The sequence below is a fragment of the Ptychodera flava genome, chromosome 5 (assembly GCF_041260155.1).
Source record: "Ptychodera flava strain L36383 chromosome 5, AS_Pfla_20210202, whole genome shotgun sequence".
Lineage (NCBI taxonomy): Eukaryota > Metazoa > Hemichordata > Enteropneusta > Ptychoderidae > Ptychodera > Ptychodera flava.
Genome location: NC_091932.1, coordinates 40,916,321 through 40,937,643, shown reverse-complemented (window position 1 = coordinate 40,937,643; position 21,323 = coordinate 40,916,321). Strand labels below are relative to the sequence as shown.

The 21,323-nt window shown below is 38.4% G+C and overlaps 1 long non-coding RNA gene across 1 annotated transcript; it reads left to right on the top strand.

Annotated features, from left to right (window-relative positions):
- The first annotated feature begins 3,927 nt into the window (after nucleotides 1-3,927).
- LOC139133952 (uncharacterized) lies at nucleotides 3,928-10,479 on the top strand. Its single transcript, XR_011552684.1, has 2 exons — nucleotides 3,928-4,485; nucleotides 8,571-10,479. It is a non-coding gene; the product is annotated as an uncharacterized lncRNA (long non-coding RNA).
- The last annotated feature ends 10,844 nt before the right edge of the window (nucleotides 10,480-21,323 follow it).

Below are 21,323 nucleotides of genomic sequence, written 5' to 3'. Positions count from 1 at the left end.
ATCTGTCCTGCATGATGTGCACGTTGTTATCCGAGATGGCAATAATTGTATGGAGAGCAGTGCTCACACTGTCACGATGTAGTTACTATATAGATAGGTGGTAATGTACACTTATTTTATATTGATCTGTAATGGAACTTTGTCATTAATGATATCGACTGAAAGTGATACCTTCATGAAAAGAGGAGGAATTGAATTTCCTGCCTTCAGACGTATGAACAGATTCCCCATAACATCATTTGATTACTGTCACGTGACCCCATCCTGCTCCGAGACTTATTTTATCAGTAAAATCGCGCCATAGCCTGGTGATCAGATTTTATGCTGTCATATTGGAAGCGCCCCAATCTTTTGAGTTTGCAAATATTTGTGCAGATATGTGATATTTCTGATTTAGCCGATGTATTTGCAGAATCGCATTTAGATCGTAAACTTTGGAACAGAATGGCAACTCGTATCGTCATATCTTCCACAAACAATGAAAGAATACTACACTTATTAAATTTCTGTAGTTGACTGTTTGTTTTATCTGTCGAACGGATATATCACGCACATTGAACTCTTATCGTCTGGTTACCATGGAAACTTTTACGACTTAAATTGTCGTAAATCAGTTTATTGGCTTTTATTATGATAATTAAATTATGAAAGATAGACATATAGCCATGGCACAATTTATCAATAATTATTCGGCAATAAGACCATTTGATTTTGGCAAAAACCATTGTAGTCATATCTCATCTGAGTTATGCGAAATGACCAACGTTCTGTTGGGGTCAAAGTTCAAAGAGAATAAAAGCGTAGTTAGGTGTAGCATGCATACACTGCTATCTATAATCATCATGTTATAAGTCGGACGTGTCTTTTACACTAGTGTGATGTCTCTAATTCGTTAAAACTTTTCGAGGAAAAAATTACTGTAAGAGTTGGGTCTCAGTTGTCAAATTTTGTTTGCCTGCTCATGTTACGCTGTAAGCCCTACCAGCGCAATAGCTGTGTTCAGTTTGAGCATGGAGGTACAAGCACTTATACCTCCATGGTTTGAACAAGTTTCCTGCAGGAAATATACCGATTAAAATCATGACCCAGTCGATGCAAAACTCTTCATATTTGTCATTCCATACGTAGACCTTAGTACTGTGCATTTGTTTGATCTGTCTGTCAGTAATACTGACTGCAAAACCGCTTCAAGAAGATCTATATGTAAAAGTACCATTCATCTCGGGCAATGACGTAAAAATGAAGTGTTTTTTTTCTGCTCACGAGTTCTTTAACCGCCATTAGATTTTGCTCAAAATTCTCACAAACCTTTCAGTCTCCAAGTCCGTGGAGACTGTAGCTCGCTATCGTTAATTCTACACCCTTGCTCGATATATCCACTCAGATACGATGGTTGTAAGCCGTTGAGTAATTATTCCAGATATTTACGAGAATTTGGTGGTTTTACGATACTCTAGGGATCTCATAAGGGGTTCAGTTTCTGTTGTAGTGGCTTTGCTGACGAAGCACAGAGACGGAGTTAAGTGATCGGCAGTAGTCGGGATGACACTGTCTTGCCGATATAATTGACAGTTTAGTATGTTATCCTTGACAGAACAGCACCAAACCAGGATGTTTTTATTCTCCATTATCTCAGATAGATAATTTTAACTTTAACTTTTCTGTGTTATCCCGACACAATAATTCTTGACTTTGTTGTCTGTATTGATTTTGTTCTGTATTTTGATTTAATAATAATCATTCAAAAGCCATCAAATAATGATCTACAAAATTACAGTCACGCTGCCATATATCTCTTGATCTTTTTTGTCTGTGATAACTGTCCACGTATCCATGTATACATAAAAATACATCGCAGCACATACCCATCTTTCATTAAAAGATTATGCATTTTCCTGCAAGCAGCTACATTTTTACGGATCTCTATGTTTGTTTGCCAGTTTGTCTACTAATCCATCCGTCTGTCTTAAAAATCGCTTTCTCTACCTGTCTCGTCGGTACATCGGTATGAATAAAGCATCATTTTCGCTCGGTTGCCAGAGGAACAGAAATGCACATTCTATTTTGCAAATACCATCACGTTTAAAATCTGAAGATTAATATCTCCAGGCTGCATACGATACATCGTTGTCAATAATAAATAGTTCTGTCCTAAATTGTTTATACATACCCCTGGAAAATTAATCCTACATGAGATTTCGTGACGAATCTGCTGTCACAAATTCTTACTCAAACGTTTAAAAGCAGAAAAGCATATTTTTGCAGAGTGTTTTAAAGTCCATCAGATTAGCTGTTTGTTTTCAGACGAAAATTTTGTGATGAAGAGAACATATGAAAACGTCGTGGGAACGTAATTCATTCATGAATAACATTTGTAAGTCATATTAAATCATTACAGATTTGTGAACGATTTGTTTTGAAGATAAGAAAATAGGTTTGATTCACCCCTGTCATATCAGTTGTTGAGATTCACCGCTGTAGTCGCGGTTTTCACCACAGTCGTTTATCCTCCACACAATGACGCTGAGTTAACCGCGGGCTACAACACTGCGACTAGTCGATTGTTCTGTTTGCTGAACGGGAACTCAACAATTGAACAACTTATAGAGGCAAGAGCTCGGTGTTTACTGTCACACAATGGCCAAGACTTTATGGCTTCGTCAGCGGGTACGTAGTAAATATTGATTCAGTCTCGAGTATGGAGAGTGCAATCGATGTGTTCCTACTGTTGATCACATAAAGACATGGCACATTAAATACAATAGTACATTTCGACATTTCACTCTGGGCTGAAATTTATTATTGAGTCGGCAACCAATAAGTACTACACGCTGTACACGCTCTCTACTCTGTCCTTTACCATAGATATTCTGTTTGGATAACATTCATTCGTATGATAGGACTGAATGTGTAATCCACTACACAAGCAGTTCAAGATATATTACTCTATATCATCATACAGGAGAAATTTAATAACTTAAAATGCAAATATTACCACAAAAGCGCCACGTATACACATGTGTTGTGTGTCGAGTTTTAACGGCATTCCTTTTATCATACAGAATAAAAGGTGACACATTGACCCTGTCTATTGTCACTCAGACAATGATGACTCTCATGGAGTGACAGGTATTCCTTGGGGCTTGGTAAGCCGTTTACAGTCTTGTAAACTGTCGACTGACAATACAAAATAGACGCTAATGCATCGTAAAATTTTTAACAGGCGTATAAATCGAACCTAAAAACCTTTCATCGTCTGTAAAAGCAAATCTTCTTTCCACTGTAGTTTCTACATCTGTTTGGTAAAATATTGAAGATGACTTCGAATTCAGCACGAGAATATAAATTCCAAACTTGACCGTTTAGGTCAGTTACCTCTCGTATATGACCTATGACCCGAGAATGTGAAACTTACTGCACCGGCGTGTACATTTATCTTCGGTGAGTACATAGGTTTGCTTGGGACATATCATTTCAAGGAGGGAACAGGGTCGTTAAAAGGTATCAATACAGGAATACTGAGAGGGGGCTGGTAGACAATGCACTGGTAGTTGTATTGCAAGTCAGCTATCAGACATTCTATTTATTTTGCGAAAAACGTGACATAAAAGTATGACTGTAAGGCAACATTGTCATGGGCCCATTCAAAATGTGCGATCAAGTTGAAAATCAAGACGATAAAAGAAAGCAAAATAAAGGAATGGTTCACAGAGCTTGTTCCATTTATTTTGGACAAGTTTTGAAGACGCTTACAATTTTGTTCGTAAGCATACAGTGTCATCTTATAATCGCAGACAAATCTCTCATTTCGGATGTCAAATATTTCCCAATTGATCGATTACCCTTCTGTCATATGATCGAAAGCCTGCTTCCTTTGAGCTTTCATAGAATTTTTATCATCCTATGAGACAGTGTAGAATGTTATCATCCGGGTATTTGATGACGCCTCCCTGATTTCAGTGATAAAAGCATTGATAAGAAGTATAGTCTGCAGAATATACAACAAAAGCATTCAATGACGGGCATTGGCTTCGACTCAAAACGGCAAATAATTCAACCTGAAGATTCCTTTCGTTGTTGTTAAAAGAGAAGAGTTCATCGCTAGCCAGGACACGCATGTCGAATGGTTTGATTCGTAAAGATTAGAGTAGTTAAGCAAAGTGAACGTTACTATCGGTCCAAGTCAGAGTTGACCTCGCAGTGTGCTGGCATTTTCATGAGCTAATTAGTGTATGTGTATGTCTTTGCGGTACGTGTCGTGAAAGCTAACGGCTTGTGACCGCAACGTTGGATCGAGAACAACGTCGATGTCCGTGCCTCGTCCAGTTCTGGCGGAAATCTAGATCTGGTCCGAAAAGATTGAACTGGGACATATATGCTCCGAATACACGGACCTGTGAGAATCTGCATTGTCAACACCGTCGTAGACGCTTTATTTTAACAATACTGTACGACCTACATCGTATCTGACAACCTCAATTGTCGGTAAGTGAGCTTTTGTTGATAGCCTAGGAGTTGTGTGAAGGACAAGGACCAAACTCTCTTTTAGGAAGTCACAGAATTGAAGACGCAAATCAAAAGATATATTTTCGGAAAGAAACATAATATATGTTATGATGGCATGCATTGATTTAGGCATATGCTATTTATTTTTATTTGGTTTTTTATCATGATTCATTCCATTGAGTTATAGACCTGTCTAAGTTTCATGCTTTTGTTGAGGTTTTCTGATTGTTTGATTCAGCCTGAATATTTCTTTGCGAAACCGACCGAGCCTGAATATTTCTTTGCGTGTCTTACGACAGGTTTTTGCCAAGGTCCGTATGCTGCTGTTTAATTGTTCTGCATTTATTGGCTATCTATTTTGACAAAAATCAATCAAAACGGGAAAGGTAGTGTTGCTACGATAGCCACGTTAAAGGCGGTAACATGTGATCTTCTCAAGACGTGTAGGTTGAATGTCGTAATGTGTCGACGTTGAGTATGCTGAACTGCCCAACTAATATCTAATGCTGAGAACAACCCAAGTGTGCTCCCAAGCTAACAAATTTTTAACATATTTATAGCACATAATTGCAGATGCGACATTCTCAACTGACAAGGATTTACAATTTACGACCCATTACCAAGAAACCATAAGAGACGGTCGTTCAGGAGCCATATAACAGATGTGCAAAACTGGTTTTATCGTTACGTATTTGCGCGCTTTACGCTCACATAATTGGTATCAATATCTCGTTAAATTTGATACCGCAAATAAAATCTGAAATATGTTTGGTGTGTCAAGGGTTTGTCCACATGTGCCTCATACTGACAACACAAGCAACCTGCTGCTTATCTAACATGCAAAAAACAACATGTTGAGAAACTAAGTATCTATTGACAAACGATGGACAACTATTTCACCGTCACTGTGGTATGTTGAACACTGTTCAGAGATTTTAGTTGAAGTGGTCAACGTTGTTGACGCTATCTGCATTTCCCGCCTATATAGTCTGAAGTCCTATTTTCAAAGCCCTATATTTGCAAAGTCCTATTTTCAGGGAAACTTGATATAATTCTAGTACACACCAGACATTAAAATTGTGTTACATGAATCTGTACGTTGCGTCCCGTCTTTCTTATCTTATACGTCTGTTTACCAAAACAATAATAAGTATGCAAACATATTATGCACAAACACACTCAAATATATATATATATATATATATATATATATATATATATATATATATATATATATATATATATATATATATATATATATATATGTGTGTGTGTGTGTGTGTGTGTGTGTGTGTGTGTGTATCTCGAAGTATACAGATGTCCTCGTGGGAAATTACAGTGCTCAATGCTAAAGCAGAGCGTTATAAATAAGCAGATTACTTCAAGTACAAAGTAATGAAATCTATTACTTAAGTTCCATGCATCTTGCAATCCTCAGATAGAGTATATATATATATATATATATATATATATATATATATATATATATATATATATATATATATATATATATATATATAATAGTATCACAGGGCAGGAGATCCCAAGAGGATTGTTGTTTTGCTCTATAGCTAGAGATTCTTCAGGTATATCTATTAAACTATTGGACTTATCTTGGTAATACGGGATGAAGGAAATTGTAAGTCGCGCTAGGTTTAAAGCGCCACTAGCCGTCCGGGTCCGTAGCGTGGGGGTTCGGGGAAGACAGCTGCCCCTCTGTAATTTTCCACACCCTAAATATGTAAATTTATGTAAATAAACTGCTGACCTTGCTAAGCTAAGTTCTAGCCTTGCAAAGCTAAGTTCAGGCTACGGTCCTGGATGTAACTGTGGATGGTATTTCCACTGCTTTCTTCTTTACTGTCAACTACAGTTTCTTGTTCTACTCCCAAAGCGTGATAAGACACATAGCATTCAGCTTGTCAGCTCAGCCAGTACATGCATAAACTGTATTGATATTGTTGATAATTGAATTCTGGTCCGGACTATAATTAAGATATAAACAATGACGATGTAGGTCACATAGAGGCTGTGTTGACAAGCTAAACATGTTGTGGGGAGTAGAATAAGAACTTGCAATTTACATAAAAAAGCAAAAACAGCTAAAAAATTATCAAAAGTTACAGCTTCTGTCCCCATAATCAATTTACTGACTCAAGTATTTTTTTTCTCAGTCGAGTACGCAAAGTTCGAAACGCAAGAACCAATCCACTCATTAAAATTTCACTGTCGTTTTCAACTAATTATCTAACATTATAATTATCTTCAAGGAAGCACTTGTCAAATGGTCTCGTTATAACTTTCAAATTCGACCACCGCTTTCTAATATTTCGTCGATTGGATAATTTTTCGATCACACGAATGAGAACTCGCCGACATTCTCAGACGCTGAAAACTTAATCCCAAATTAGCGAGGTTGTTTGAGGAAGCTATAAATAGATGCTTTTAACATTATGATAGCTGTGTGTCAAGGGAGAGATAAAATGCATGTTTTAGATCTCCACTGCCTCTTAATGAACTCCCATACGTATGATAATTGCCTCTGTGTTCGTAACGCTTGCATTCGTTTTCATTTACTCTTTAATTCTGGCGGTTCCAATTTCTGTGCAACATATAAATCAACCTGTCTAAACTGTCATCTCAACTCAACTGAATATTATTATATTACACAGAAATCGGCGTTACACTTACTTATTTTTACCAATGGAACGCAAAGGTACAATTTCGAAGTTTGAATCTAAAATCGATGAACATCGCCTATTTGTAAATGCTTTCGAAAAATAAACCAAATAGGGTTAATATACACTCCCGAAAACAGTCGCATTTATGCTTAGTTTCCATATGAATAAGCTTAAAATTGTTTTGGATACTTGCAACAAATCTTGGAATTTGATTTCGTGATAAGATATCTGTGGAATCGAAAAAAGACAATAGAAAAAGGTTGCAATGATGAAATACTTGGTAAAATAAAATTGCATAAAAACCCATATGTTTATTGATTCCTTTCGCAAAAGTATTTCGAAAAGAGTCATTTAAATGTCACGAGTATAAATTCATGATATTAACAACTGTTAGTGTAAAGAAGCCAAAGTATTTTAGGCAGACTAGATATCACCAGACAGCTGCCCACTTACCTCTGGCTTAAAGCCGCAATTTTCAATCCCAGGTTCTCGCATTAGTGGAGTTCTCCTCCCAGTCAAACACTTGGTCAGTACGATGTTTGATTTCTATAACATTAATTATACAAACTGATCTCAACCTTTTGTCACCTTTTGCTACTCCTGCAAACTGAGATTATACAAGCGTTTGATTGACGGTCGGTTCAAATCGCCAACGGTCATTGATTCCCCACCACGTACCAACGCTCAAATTTCCTAAAAAACTGCTTTCGAGTCGCGTTAGAATTTGAATATAACCACGGAGTTCGATCGGCAGCAGCTTCGCACTGACCGCTTGGCAGTCTGTCTGTGTTTTTGTGGCCGGAAAAAAAACTAAACAGTGGCATTTTCTGGAGCGTGTGCCCGCGTGTTGCCTGTTTGGTATCCACTTACACAGTGAACGCCGCCATAGCTTGGCGTCGTTTTAAAGGGAGGCTCCACCTTTAAGTTACAGACGAGGCAAATTTCGGTATCATTTTTAATGAAACGCCGCACCTAAATTTACATTTTGACGCACTGCAAACGCCCTCACTTCCATTTTATCCATGTTTTATACTTGTATTAATACACCTCTCTGTATCGATCACTTTCTTTTCATCACTCGGGGAAAAGACAACCTCCAATACCCCCTCCTCCTCCCCCTCCTCCTCCTCCTCCTCCTCGATCGGTTTGATCGAGGGTACAGTTGACAGAAGAGAATGAAACTCATGAGTTTATCTTTAATGCCGTTATTTGATTTTCAAAATAATAGTAATAATTTCAAGAAAATTATAAATCTTCATTTACAAACGAGAGTTGACTGTCAACATTTGACAAAAAAGTCGAGATCTCACGTTCAGTTATTTTTTGTCACCCATTGAAATTGCTGATTATCACATTCAACATCACTACTTTTGTGTCTTCCAGATCTGCCGGGCTTATTAAAGGGCTATACAGACAACATCCATTACGAACTACATTAGTTTGCATCTGAAATTTATCATCTGATTCAACCAGAGGAGAAAAGAAACTAAAGATGGAATATTTGTGAAGAAAACCCTAAACGAGACTGATGACAACAATGATGTATTCAGGGGACTGGAAGATACTGCTGGCATTGTTCTGTCTTCTGTTGGTAGGTTGTTCAGGAGATGATAGCGTTGAATCGTCGTCTTCCGACAAAGACATCGCTTACTGTCCATATTTTGACAATCGACTACCTCAAAGCCGTGACGACCTTGTCAACTGCTCCTGGTACAGCGATAATTGTTGCTGCACGCAAGGCGAAATCGACGTTCTCTTCGACATCACAGCGCCCTCTGGAGCCAATAACGAATGTCGGAAATGGTTGAATTACCTGATGTGTTGGGTGTGTTCGCCGAAGCAACACTTGTTCCTTAAACATCAGATCTTGTTAGTCTGTGATGATTTTTGTAACAATATGTTCAATGCGTGCCGTAATGCGACACTTGAGGAAGTGACGATAGGTGAACTGAATTCTGATGGCGTTGAATTTTGCCGTGATAGGAAATTTGAGGTTAGACCAACTGCATCGGGAAACTGTTTTAATTTTGATCCATCTTTGGAAATTCGGGACAATGCACTCATCACTACCGTTAACGCCAAGTTAATGATGTCCATTGTATTCACTGCAGTCTTTTTTATCTACATCAGTTGAAGGAATGGTTTTCATCATGTTGTCATGACGACCGATCACGTATTATGATGAGAGAAATAATTTGTATGAATCACAAGTACTTAAGTTTTGAAATTTCGAAATGTTAATAACTACGATTGTCAAATTAAATATTTGATACTGTAGTCTCTAATGTTATCAGATCGTCTTACGAAGGAAATAACATACCGTTTGATGATAAGAGGCCTAGGTATCAATAACAAACAGCATTTTACAAATCTCAGTTTTTCTTCGACTATAGTATTAAATTTCGAGTTTTAATTATGTAATGAACTCTTTGGACATCGGGTTTTACGTGGACGTCTTCAAGAGATTGTGGATCTGATCATGCCGTCTTTCGCGTTGTTTCTCTAGTGACCAAGACATTTTTCAATCAGTTCGAAACCGAGATTTGACACAGCAATATGGAAAAGTTAAGTTTTTTCTCTTCAACAATTGGGTTTCATTTCAGGCACATCAAAGGCAGAATGTGAAAAACCCTAGATGACATTGAACGTAAGAACACCTTGACTGACATATTTACAACTCGTCCTTAAAACTTTGGAAGGTTTCTTTAAAGAAATATTAAAATTTTGGGTTTTAGGTAAGAAGGCAGTAGATAGGGTCGTGTTTTATGACAAAATCACAACCGTCTTTTATGTAGGCCCTATAGTCTAAGCAGTTCTTCCGCCGTCAAATCTTTTGCGATAGCACCAAACTAAGTCAATACGTATTTAATCTGTGACTACATAACAAATGCAAGAACTCCAATTATAAATATGAATATATCATCTTTGTCAGAAGTTAAACATTTTGTAAGATTATAAATGCGTATTTTTCACTAAAAGGTCATTACGCCGATGAAAATTAAGGCTATACAATTAATCACTGTCGGTGAAAATATTTCTTGACAGGGTTGATATTTTCACTCACACTTTACATCACAACCGTCAATAATTTTCCAGTAACCTTTTACGTTGGTTTGAACTTAGACAACGATTTATCGTTGTGAATAATTATAATGAGTTTACACCATCCAGTAATTTCAGTCTAACGATTCAAAAATTTGTCAAGAATACCCAGGAAATTTCATTGTCCTTGTCCTTCTTTTTATTGTAACTTCTTAGTTCGCCTGAACTAATAAACAAATTGTGAAGAAGATTGTCACTGCGAATTAAGAGCTTTTGTTCTTCATCCTACTTAAGGTAGGATGCACCTCGAGGACAGATATTCGGAATCTTAAATTTTTACAGTTCTTTTCTTATACTTGTTTAGGCTCATTTAAAAGCTCTTGGAGAAAGAAAAATTTTCAGTCTTTTCGAAAATCGAAAATTATATTTTCCCCGTAGAGTTAACGCAGGTAAAGCGGCCATTTTGAATTTCAAATATCGGTTAAATGTTAGGTAATATTTTCTCTTATGCCAAACTAAGCACGATGTGACCCATGATTTTTATTGTTGATTTGGTAAGAGAAAGGTTGAAAGTTTCACTGAGGCAAGTTTGAGCACAGGTTGAAGTCTTTCACTTTCTAGGCTCATACTACCTTAAAAACATTTCTACAACAACTATGTATAAACAACAGAATCCCAGAACGTGAAACACGTAGCCTGTGTGTGCATGTATACGTATTATACGAAAGCACAGATAGCGATTTCCATTATCAGCTCGTTGTGCAGTCATGCACTTTACAGCGAGGCCATCGACATGAAACACTCCAGGTGTGCGCGTGTAATATGCAAATTTTCACCATGAAGGTTGCGGCAAATGCTCGCTCACCGTATGTCGGTTGTCGCCCATCAAGTTAATGCAACATTCGTCATGATGGCAGTGGTTGTCAGTGCAGTAACAGTGGCTGTTACCCGTTGGCTCGTTGATGCCATCAGCCAGTTTTCTTGAGTGAGATCATCGCAGCTGCGATCTTGGATTTGTTGTGCACGACCCTTGCTGGTTCTTTGGACTGAACTGTGGAACGGCTGGTGTACAGTAAGGTACGTTGCGTTTTTTCGTCATTGAATGGTAGATTGAGAAGATAGTTCGTGTTTCTGTGTGATGGTGCAAGAGTACAGTTAAATTGTGATAACGTCCTCCAGCCTGGTAGTTCTTCCATTTATGAGCGACGTAGGTAGCCGTTGGTAGAGTTTGTTAAGTTGCAAGAGGGTAGGTAGGTGGGTAGGTGGGATGGGATGGGATGGATGGATGGATGGATGGATTGTATTAGAAGTCATTTTTATTATTCTAGGCATTATAACGTGCCTCAAGAGTTGCCCCAAAAATATACCATCTGTTCCGTGGCAGATATTGATCGGAATATGGGAGTGAGCTAAGAACTTTATAGAGTACAGCATGTTCATACTTTACATCCACATTTGGTTGGTTTCAAGGTAATATGGACCTTGAAAAAGAAAGTTGTAAAGCCTTGCTCAAACTTACCTTTTTAGAACTTTAAACTATTCTCTTTCCAAATGAAAACCGAAATCAGGGTTTACAAATCAAAGCTTGGGTCCCCGGATTACAGAAACAAATAATGTAAAATCCACTGATATTTGAAATTTAAAATCGCCGCTGTACCTTATAGACACTTTCAGATTTTATTTTTTTCTCAGATATAGAAGTCCAAAACCCCGATAAAGTATATATTTTCTGAAAGCCCTGGTATTTGGAAATCCGATCGTACACAGTACACAATCATTATTTGCATAATAGTCACGTGACAAGCGTTTGCTGAACCTTCAAAAAATCGGTTTTCCTTTCTGTAGCGAACACGCTTCACGATTTCCGCTTGAAATTTCTGCATTGACAAGCCTTAGCAATACCCTTCGAATCCGTGTCTGCGATTTTTTCTCCGAGTCTCCATTCAAATGATATGGCGCCACAATTACAATTCCTTGAAAAGCACCTTCGTCTAACACCTTTAATAGTGCATAAAAATCAAAGGCATATAAAGTAAACCCCACTCTATTTTGGATTATCACGAAAACACTGCGGTGAAAACTTAATTTATCCCGTGGCTACAATAAGAACACGCAAGCGGCAGACTTGAAAGTAAAATAACATTTGATTGTCAGAAGGATAGTCCCCAAGGCGCGTTCTTCTTCACGGGGTTAATTTTTCTGGACGCATATTTTCTGGACACACAAAAACAGCAAACATGGACTTTGTCCGGTAATGGTAAAGTATCTTTTAATGCACTTATACAGCAATAGAATCACAGTCAATGTGGAAACATTTTAGATTTTGAGAGATATAAATCCTTTGACAAAATGAAATATAAGAATTTGTATTCAATAAAGGAACAAATAGTAGAGTTTTTTCAGACCTTAGCAATGGCAGGTATCAGACCTAATAATTATAAGCTGAATATCTCACAGCTGGTGATAACACAATTGTGTCAGATGATGTCATTGTCGGTTGAGAGACGGAATCGTCTGATTGACATGTGTCAATCATAGGCACTCTTCACAATTCTAAAAAATCGATCTTGGCAATTTATCTCAGTATTCGAAATTCATCATAACCCGTAAAGAAAGACATGTCGGGGTTTTCTGGTTTCTATAAGGTTTTTAAAAAATCCATTACAGTTGTATATGTTATCAGGAGTGTGGCGTGAGTGCTCGACACTGCAAATATAGACGAAATGTACTTACCTATTGATCAATTCATTGTGACATAGAGGGCACATCGAAAGGTCACTTGGATGGGAATTATCAGAATGTGTACTAGACCATATACTAATATCTTGCTGGATTAATTTATGTATTACCAATATAAGAATGTTGATTATTGCAGTGTTCACGTTATAAAATGTTTCTGATTACCTGAAATTTATGAGGTTGTTCTTTATCGAAATGTAAGGCTCCCGCGTTGATAATACGACAACATGATCACTTTCCGATACCGCCTTGTGAGTTTCAAGGGCAATGAAGAATGTGAATAAAGCTGAAAATTGTTGTATAGAGTCTTGTGTCGTAATGTTCACTGTGTGTGAAAATATGATGAACAAACTAGAGGAAACTGGTCATCAAACTGTACAAAAGATCGATATAAAGTTATTTGGATGCATAACATTAACAAAACTAATGGCAAAAGTTTGGTGTTGTTTTGTCCCAGTTTTTTTGGGTCAAATTACTCTTTGGTACTTGTGCAAATAAAAACTGAAGCGGAAAGAGATTTTGATATTTGTATACGCTAAACGTGACAGCGCGATCCCGAATTTTGATTTCTACTGTGTTAAAGTAACGAAAACGACAAGAATGTCTCTTAGGACGTCAATGGATGACGCTCGGATGCGGATCCGCTGAAGAAATGAAAGGCCCGACGTTATATAGCGCCACCAACTAAAATTCTGCGAAACGTTCAGTACGAAAGCTGCAATCCATTCAACAAAGATAGTTCGTTATCAAAGAATTGCAAAGTCAAAGAATCCCTGGAATGGAATTAAGTTTGGACGGTTAATCCAATCTTTCACTTTAATGCATGATATTAAAACTGATATTGAAATATATGAACATCCCAAGGGGCAATTTCTGTAAAATTCTGTACGTGCATGTGTCCGGACCGTTGGGCGTTTTTTTGACAATTAGACGATCAAAGGATTAAATAGAACATGAAAACTCTTCAGACCATGATCTTAATGAAATCTTCCTAATCGATATCGTGATTTGTCTAAAATATTTATATATCACTTTTCATTGTTAATTCTCTCGTCCTTGACTTAATACCCTAGCCTCGCGGATCTCTCACAGTATTTCAATCCGTGAAAATACTTCCAAATAACGATATCAATATGTATTGTGATTGCTTGTCCATACGTATACCAGTTGCTTTTAAAATAGGGTCTGCGCTTTGCTAGGAGATAATATAAAATTGGTTTAAATTTCTTCGCCGTGGGCCACACAATCCTATCAAATACTTGATGGTGAGTAATCCCATGAGATCAAGGCGTACTGTTACCGAAATATAATTTGCAGAATCAACATTTAAACAAATGTCCAATGGCAGTGTGTCGTTTAGATAAACACATCGAATAACAAAGCGGACGTGCTTATCTCCTTTCCTAACCTTGACATTTCTGCAGCGGATCATCGGTTCAATTCAATATGCTTGATTGATGAATGGAGCAGAGGGTGTTTGTTTCAGTGTGTTTTCAACGTCATCCGCAAAGTCACACACTCATTCACGTACTTTTCCTCCCCGTTAACTTCAGTAAGTTTATCGTAAATTTAAATTGACCATGTTACAATAATATGACTTTGCTTCAAGTTACAATGCCGTTTGCTTTGAACTTGTACAGCTTCAGTTAATACGATCAAACACAGCGATGGAGGGACTGTGGATCAAATGTTTCCATAAGTATCCCTTTCATAAGGTTAACGACATTCATTGAATTCATGCTGAGTGTCTCAGTTACGCACAAAGTAACCTCTGCTCTACCGACATTCCTTCAATTTCAAAAATTCGATAAGTTAAATGAAAGTCAACTTTAATTTGTTCTCCATTAAACCATGAATATAAGGCAACGGTGAAATTGATGTCAATTTGCGGTGACTCGCCTCATCAGTTATCTTAGACCTAGCGTTACTCTGGAATTATGTACATGGCTCCAGGCTACGCTGTCCTTTCCTGACAGAAAAGACTAAGCTGGATAAGTAGACTGAGGTTTTACACTGTCTTCTTGGTGATATCAATCCCATTTTGGTTTATCGTCATCGACTCTCAAGTACGTACACATAGGGTATCATTGACAGAACCCATCGCACCAACATGCTGACGAATAAAAATATTGCACCACTGTTTTATTGCTTGCGCGTCGCGTTATGGATGCATCAAAATAATCGCAATTTTATTCTAGCGCAAGTGTTCTAGTTACAAACTAACTGTGATCTATGATTCATATGGAATGGAAGGCGAATCATTTTCTCAGTATAATTGGGAGAAATATATCACCAGTTGGTACCAGCAACATATTGAAATTCTGAAGTAACAATATGAATACTGGCTTTGGTCTTTTGTAATAATAAAGCCATTTCGCAGTCCAGTCACACACACACACCGTGCGCTATTGCAATATATGAATATGTCTGTTTTGATAATGGCCAACATTGAGGACAAGAAATTGTTTTCGTTAATTTCCCATCATTCCCTGCGGCGGCGCAGATCGATAATGTCCGCTGTGGGGAAACTGCTGGATAATGTTGGATAAATTAATTTCAGTGAGACGATGAGTTCCATCTAAGCACCGGTGTCTCATCAAATGCCAATTTCATATGTGACTCGACTTTCGCAAAATAAATTCATCGTTAAGTAAATGAAAGATTGATTTATGGATCGTCATCAAGGAATTTTTCTCACGGAGTGATGTAAAATATCAAGAATTACTTTCATTTTCCCATTGATAAGATATTTTGCTCTTTTAAAGGATGGTCGATATTATTTAGCAGAGCCGTATAGGGTGTGACGATGCTTGTCTGTCTATCTGTCTGTCTGTCTGCCTGTTTGTCTGTCTTTAAATTTCTGTTGTTTCTGGCTATCTGTCTGTCTGTCTGTACTGTACGTACATACGTATGTATGTATGTATGTATGTATGTATGTATGTATGTATGTATGTACCAAATTATACATGCCAATGTACATACATGTACCTTTGCGAGTAAATTTGTATGTGAACTCTCATTATGAATGCATGAATCAAATATGCCAAAATATTTAAGGTGGAATAATGAAAACAATAGTGCAGTTTGTGGCCTTGTTTCGTTGTGAGCAAGTTTGGAAAATGAATAATTGGCCGGTGCAAAATGTCGCTGTCTTTAAGGCGTAGACATTTATTATTTTCTTGATTATTGTACCCTGGGGGTATTGAACCTTTAATGATTGTAGAACTTAAGGACCATGTTAATCTTTGGACGTAGCGACAAAATTACGCGCATGTAAAACACCCATTATATGGAGGAGGTAAGATTTATCACCATGGCAATGGCCATCGCGATCGTTGTCAGGCAAATGCTGTAGGGGTAATTTCATAGAGAATGCTACTTATCAGTGCGCTATGGGATTGAACTGTCAGAAACATGATTTATGCCGTATACGCGTTTTGTTTGGCACGGCTAGATGTTCCTTCGATTTTCTTGATATGTTTGGCAGTAAAGCATTGATAGTACCCTTTTGAAAATCTTCTGAAGGATGTTTATGGAGAGATTACAAAATAATACGTAAAAGATAACGATCTTTCTCTTAGTTATCCTTGAAAATCATGTCAATGTGGCAGCCCTTATCACCAAATTTGTTTTGTTTCGTTTGTTTGTTTATTCATGTTTTCGGTGATATCATCTCTTCATTAAAGGTTGTAAATGTTGGCTCTAATGGATTTGCATGAGTGTTATTTTTGGAGATAGCTACATTACATTACATTACTAAAGTTGAAATTTATTGTCTTCCCTGGTTTTTTTAACCATGTACACATCGCAATCAAGAAATTCTATCTGTTCCAAATGAAAATTAGAAACCATTGTCCATGCACTCGATCAATGTGTAGTTGTTGTATAATTAGCAATAATTGTATGACGTCAAAACGATTAACAAACCTAGACTAAAAGAACACATCCTGCTGCAATAGCAGAATGTGGATGTGTGTGTTTGTGCCACATCTTAAACTAAGTGTACTTTAGAAGCAAAGCTGTACGAAGTCAGTAATTGATAATAACGTATGTTGGTCACGCACAATACTGGAATCACCAAAGACGCTGGCCTGCACGCTGTCGCTTGCCTTGTCGGTCTCTGAGCGAAACTATTGATATTACCGAGGTCACGATTTCACTGCTAAAGTCATGAATTTTCCATGGGAATGATCAAAGTCTCAGAGCTGGCTGCATCGCCAAGAGATCATGTCACTCTAAAGCTGAAATCATCCACTGTCTTAATTTCCAAGGGTATCTCGGAGGATATCGATTTACAAATGTCAGCGCATTTCACTTTTTAACACTTTGACATTGTTTGACAATCATTGTAATCTACCTTCAAACTGTTTTCTAAAACACGGTTGTACAAATGACGGAATACCATATATGGCATCAAAACTGTTACAATCCTTATTTTTCATGGTGCATGGAATAGGTACAACATATATAAAGAAGGAAAATAGTATAAAAACATTTTGTTTCAAAATTGCATGGATGGATATGGAGAGAGAGAGAGAGAGAGAGAGAGAGAGAGAGAGAGAGAGAGAGAGAGAGAGAGAGAGAGAGAGAGAGAGAGAGAACGAAATAAGCTTTTTTTCAGAAAAAAAGAACACACATGCAGGCACAGTCATACAATCATACAATGTGATGTGTTGGAGCAGAAAGACCGTTTAACTTAAGTGCGACAGGCATAAGCAACATATGACTAGTAATTTCAAATGTTAAATACAGCTAATAGAGGACTCTCAGCCAAGTCTTACGATGGATAACAGCAAGTTCATACAGGTTCCATTTATCTTAAATGCTTCGTCACTTTAAAGTCATGTTGTATTATTCCTCATTATTAGTATATTTGGGCCATGGACTTGACTAGTTTGTAAGAACTATTTCCATGGTCCTCACCAGGGATGTTAAAACATTTTGATGACAAACACTGTTGTAACTTGCTATTACCATTATTCATTTCTATTCTTTCACGGTATGATGTGTCTTGTAACCTTTCCCCTGGTGAAATAAAACAAATCAAAAAAAATAAAATCAGAAGTTCAAGGTTGACAAATCGACATAACGTTCTCGACGTGCCTGTCATACAGGCAATACCTGCAATACTAATTTCATGAAAACAGTTCAACTATCACGTAATCTATTTTGCCAAAATAGTTCACAACAGTCTCTGAAACCTTGTGTCCTAGTCTGGTGATTATATTTTAACAGTTTAGCCAATTAGAGCATCAATCTAACCTTCTCTGTCGTGAAATTGAAATCGCCAAGAGTCTGTCTCTTTACTGAACCAAGCTTAAGGTAGTATGCACCTCGAAAGTGAAAGACTTACACTTTTGCTCTAACTTTCCTCAAGGAATCTTTCAATCATTCTCTTTCAAAATCAAGCATAAAAATAGGGGGGTCACCGTGCAATTTTTGGTACTAGAGAAACATATTACTCAAGATTTACCGATATTAGAAATTCAAAATGGCCGCCATACCTGTGTTAACTCTATGGAGAAAAATAAAAATTTACATCATTTAAGACATCATTTAATGTTTATGTTTAAGGACAAGTAACAGGAATACATACACACGCACACACGCACGCACAGACACATATACACATACACATATATTCATATATAAATATATATATATATAAGTAATATATATATTGTGGTAGATTTCTTCAGCGTGTCTAAGTTTCGGAAATGCGGTTATCCCGGTAGCGCTGTCCAAAGTTCTCACCGTACACGCAAAGGGGTCTATCACCCCTAACTGACGCCGTCGTTCGGATCTCTTGAAATAGTCTCCCTACGATGATCAACGCTCACTGCTTCCAACCTTGGTTGCAGTCGTCTCGTTCACTGAGATAGATCGTAAGACGCAGTGTAACAACAAACACAGGTTTATTAGGTCTCGTTTCCCTCGAAAGTAGTACAAATCACGCCTCATCCACGAGCAGCTGCTTTTTCCACTCGTGCATAGTCTGTTCTGCCCGTCTTGACTCCCGCCCCTACTAAAGCATGTTGGGAGGGAGACATACATGTGACAAAATATCAACCAATGAGTGCCTCGCCTAGTTTGAGTGTGTAGTCTACAATACAGTCCTATGAGTTCAGTTCAATGAATCTCTGTATGCAGAGATTTCCATGACATTTCCCCCCTCCAGACTTGGCAACTCTCCGAGTCCTAGTCATAACAACCTTTAACATGAAAAGTATGGAACATAAGAAACAACAAAATGCGAAAAATTCATAAAGTTATGGAATTATTAACGTTCAAAAGTAACGTCCGTCGAAATAGCCTCTTCGTCCTCAACAGGCGCTAGGAAAATTCTTCGTCCTCAGCAGGCACTGGGAAATCTTCGTCCTCAACAGGCACTGGAACAGTCCTAGAACCCATAATACTGCGTAGGTTTCCGCTTCCGCTTGGAATACGTTCTAATATTATCGGAATCTGTACTTAGCTTTCGATAGTCAACGCATAGTCTTTGGGACCCATCTTTTTGCTGACTAGTACACAAGGGGCTGCCCAAGGGCTCGTTGACTCCTCTATCAGTCCTCTGTCTAACAAGTTGGTAACCTGTCTCTCTACCTCTTCTCTTTTCCACACTGGTGTACGGTATGCTGGCTGCCTCACAGGCGCAGCATTGTTTGTTTCAATTTTGTGCTTAATAATGTCTGTCCTACCAATATCGTGATCCCCACAGCTAAAGACATCACGATATTTTGTCAACACCTTGGCAACCTTCCCCTGCTGATGGGAAGAAAGATTCTTGCAACTCCTAGTGTATAAATCTACCAAGTGACCAGGCAGGGTCACATTATCCTCATTTACAACCTTTGACCCATCGCCAGCCTGGGCACTTACACGGTCACCACTAACCCCATCTGCACTGGGTCCCAAGAGTGGACAGCTTTTAAGGCTACATTCATCTGTTCGAAGCAGACCAACAACAGTACCAGCCCTCACATGTACAGTTTCATTACCCGCATTAAGCACCCTAACAGGTAAGTTGGTAGATCTGCCCGATACTAACGTTTTACAACTGACCACACCCATTTCAAGCAATTTGCCCCCCTGAACAGGTTCAATGACGGCTGCAATATCAGTGTTGGTGGGGTAAACAGCAGCCCCCTCTACACAGGTAGAGTGAATTTTAATTCCCTGTGAATGACCATCACCAGGTCGTGCCGATTTATGATACCCAGCCTCACCAACCTTTGGGGTCCTGCACATTCTAGCAGGGACAATAACCTCATGTCCTGAGGGAATAATCACATCTCTTTCTACCTTTACCCGACAGACAAAGGGCTTTACGGTAACTGTTCTGTTACACTGTAATCGCTTTCCATCTATTGACAGTTCCCCTGTCCCAGTGTCAATAATACAACCAATGGCATGTAAGAAGCTCATACCAATCATGCCATCGGTGTTCAGATCAGCAACCAAAACTGGGGCAACAGTGCCAGCTACACCAAGAGGATCTCCAAATCAAGGATTCCACTCACCTCTAACGGTGTACCATCTGCTTGGTTTACCCTAACATTTACTGGTTTCAATTTAGTATGGACACTCAATGAAATTTTCTGATACATTTCTGTAGAGATAACAGTGTCAGTCGCGCCCGTATCAATAAGGAAACTGCCCTGCACACCACCCACTATGGCATTAACATGAATACTGGCCACGCCTCGGCTGAAACATGCAGTGTACAGTTCCCTGTTATTCCCTTTATCATTCTTTCTCTGTGACTTCACTTGGGGTCCAGAACAATCGGCTGAGGGTTGACCCCTGCCCCACTCAGCCTTTCTTCGTTTCCCGCTTCCTTGGGTTTCAGTGGGCAGTCCCTCTTTAAATGGCCAGGTTTATTACACAGCCAGCACAACCGCCCTCTAGAGGGCGCTATACTCCGAGTCTGCCCAGACTGTTTTGCAATATCTGCGTTGTGGCTTTTTACCTCTACGTCCAGCTCCACAAGCTTATTTGTGATCATGTCAACCTTTTTTGCTATAGCATCTACTACAGACTCAAGTGACTGGGGTAATGCTGTGTCACTCATTTCAACACCCTTCACCTGTTTACCAATTCTTTTCCCATTGTCAGAAGTAGAACTTGTCTCAAGCAACTGAAAATTTTCCTCCCACACTGCAGCTTGTATTATGTCATCAAGTGTGGCAGTTGGGGACCTACCAACTTCATTAACACGTCTACGCATTGCTGTGTCGGTTAGTGCATTGAAAAATCCATCAATGCACAGGCGTTCAAAGATACGACCCTTTGCCTCTGGGTAGCCTAATGTTACCATTTCCCTGATATCCTGACCTAGCCCACTTAGAGACTCCC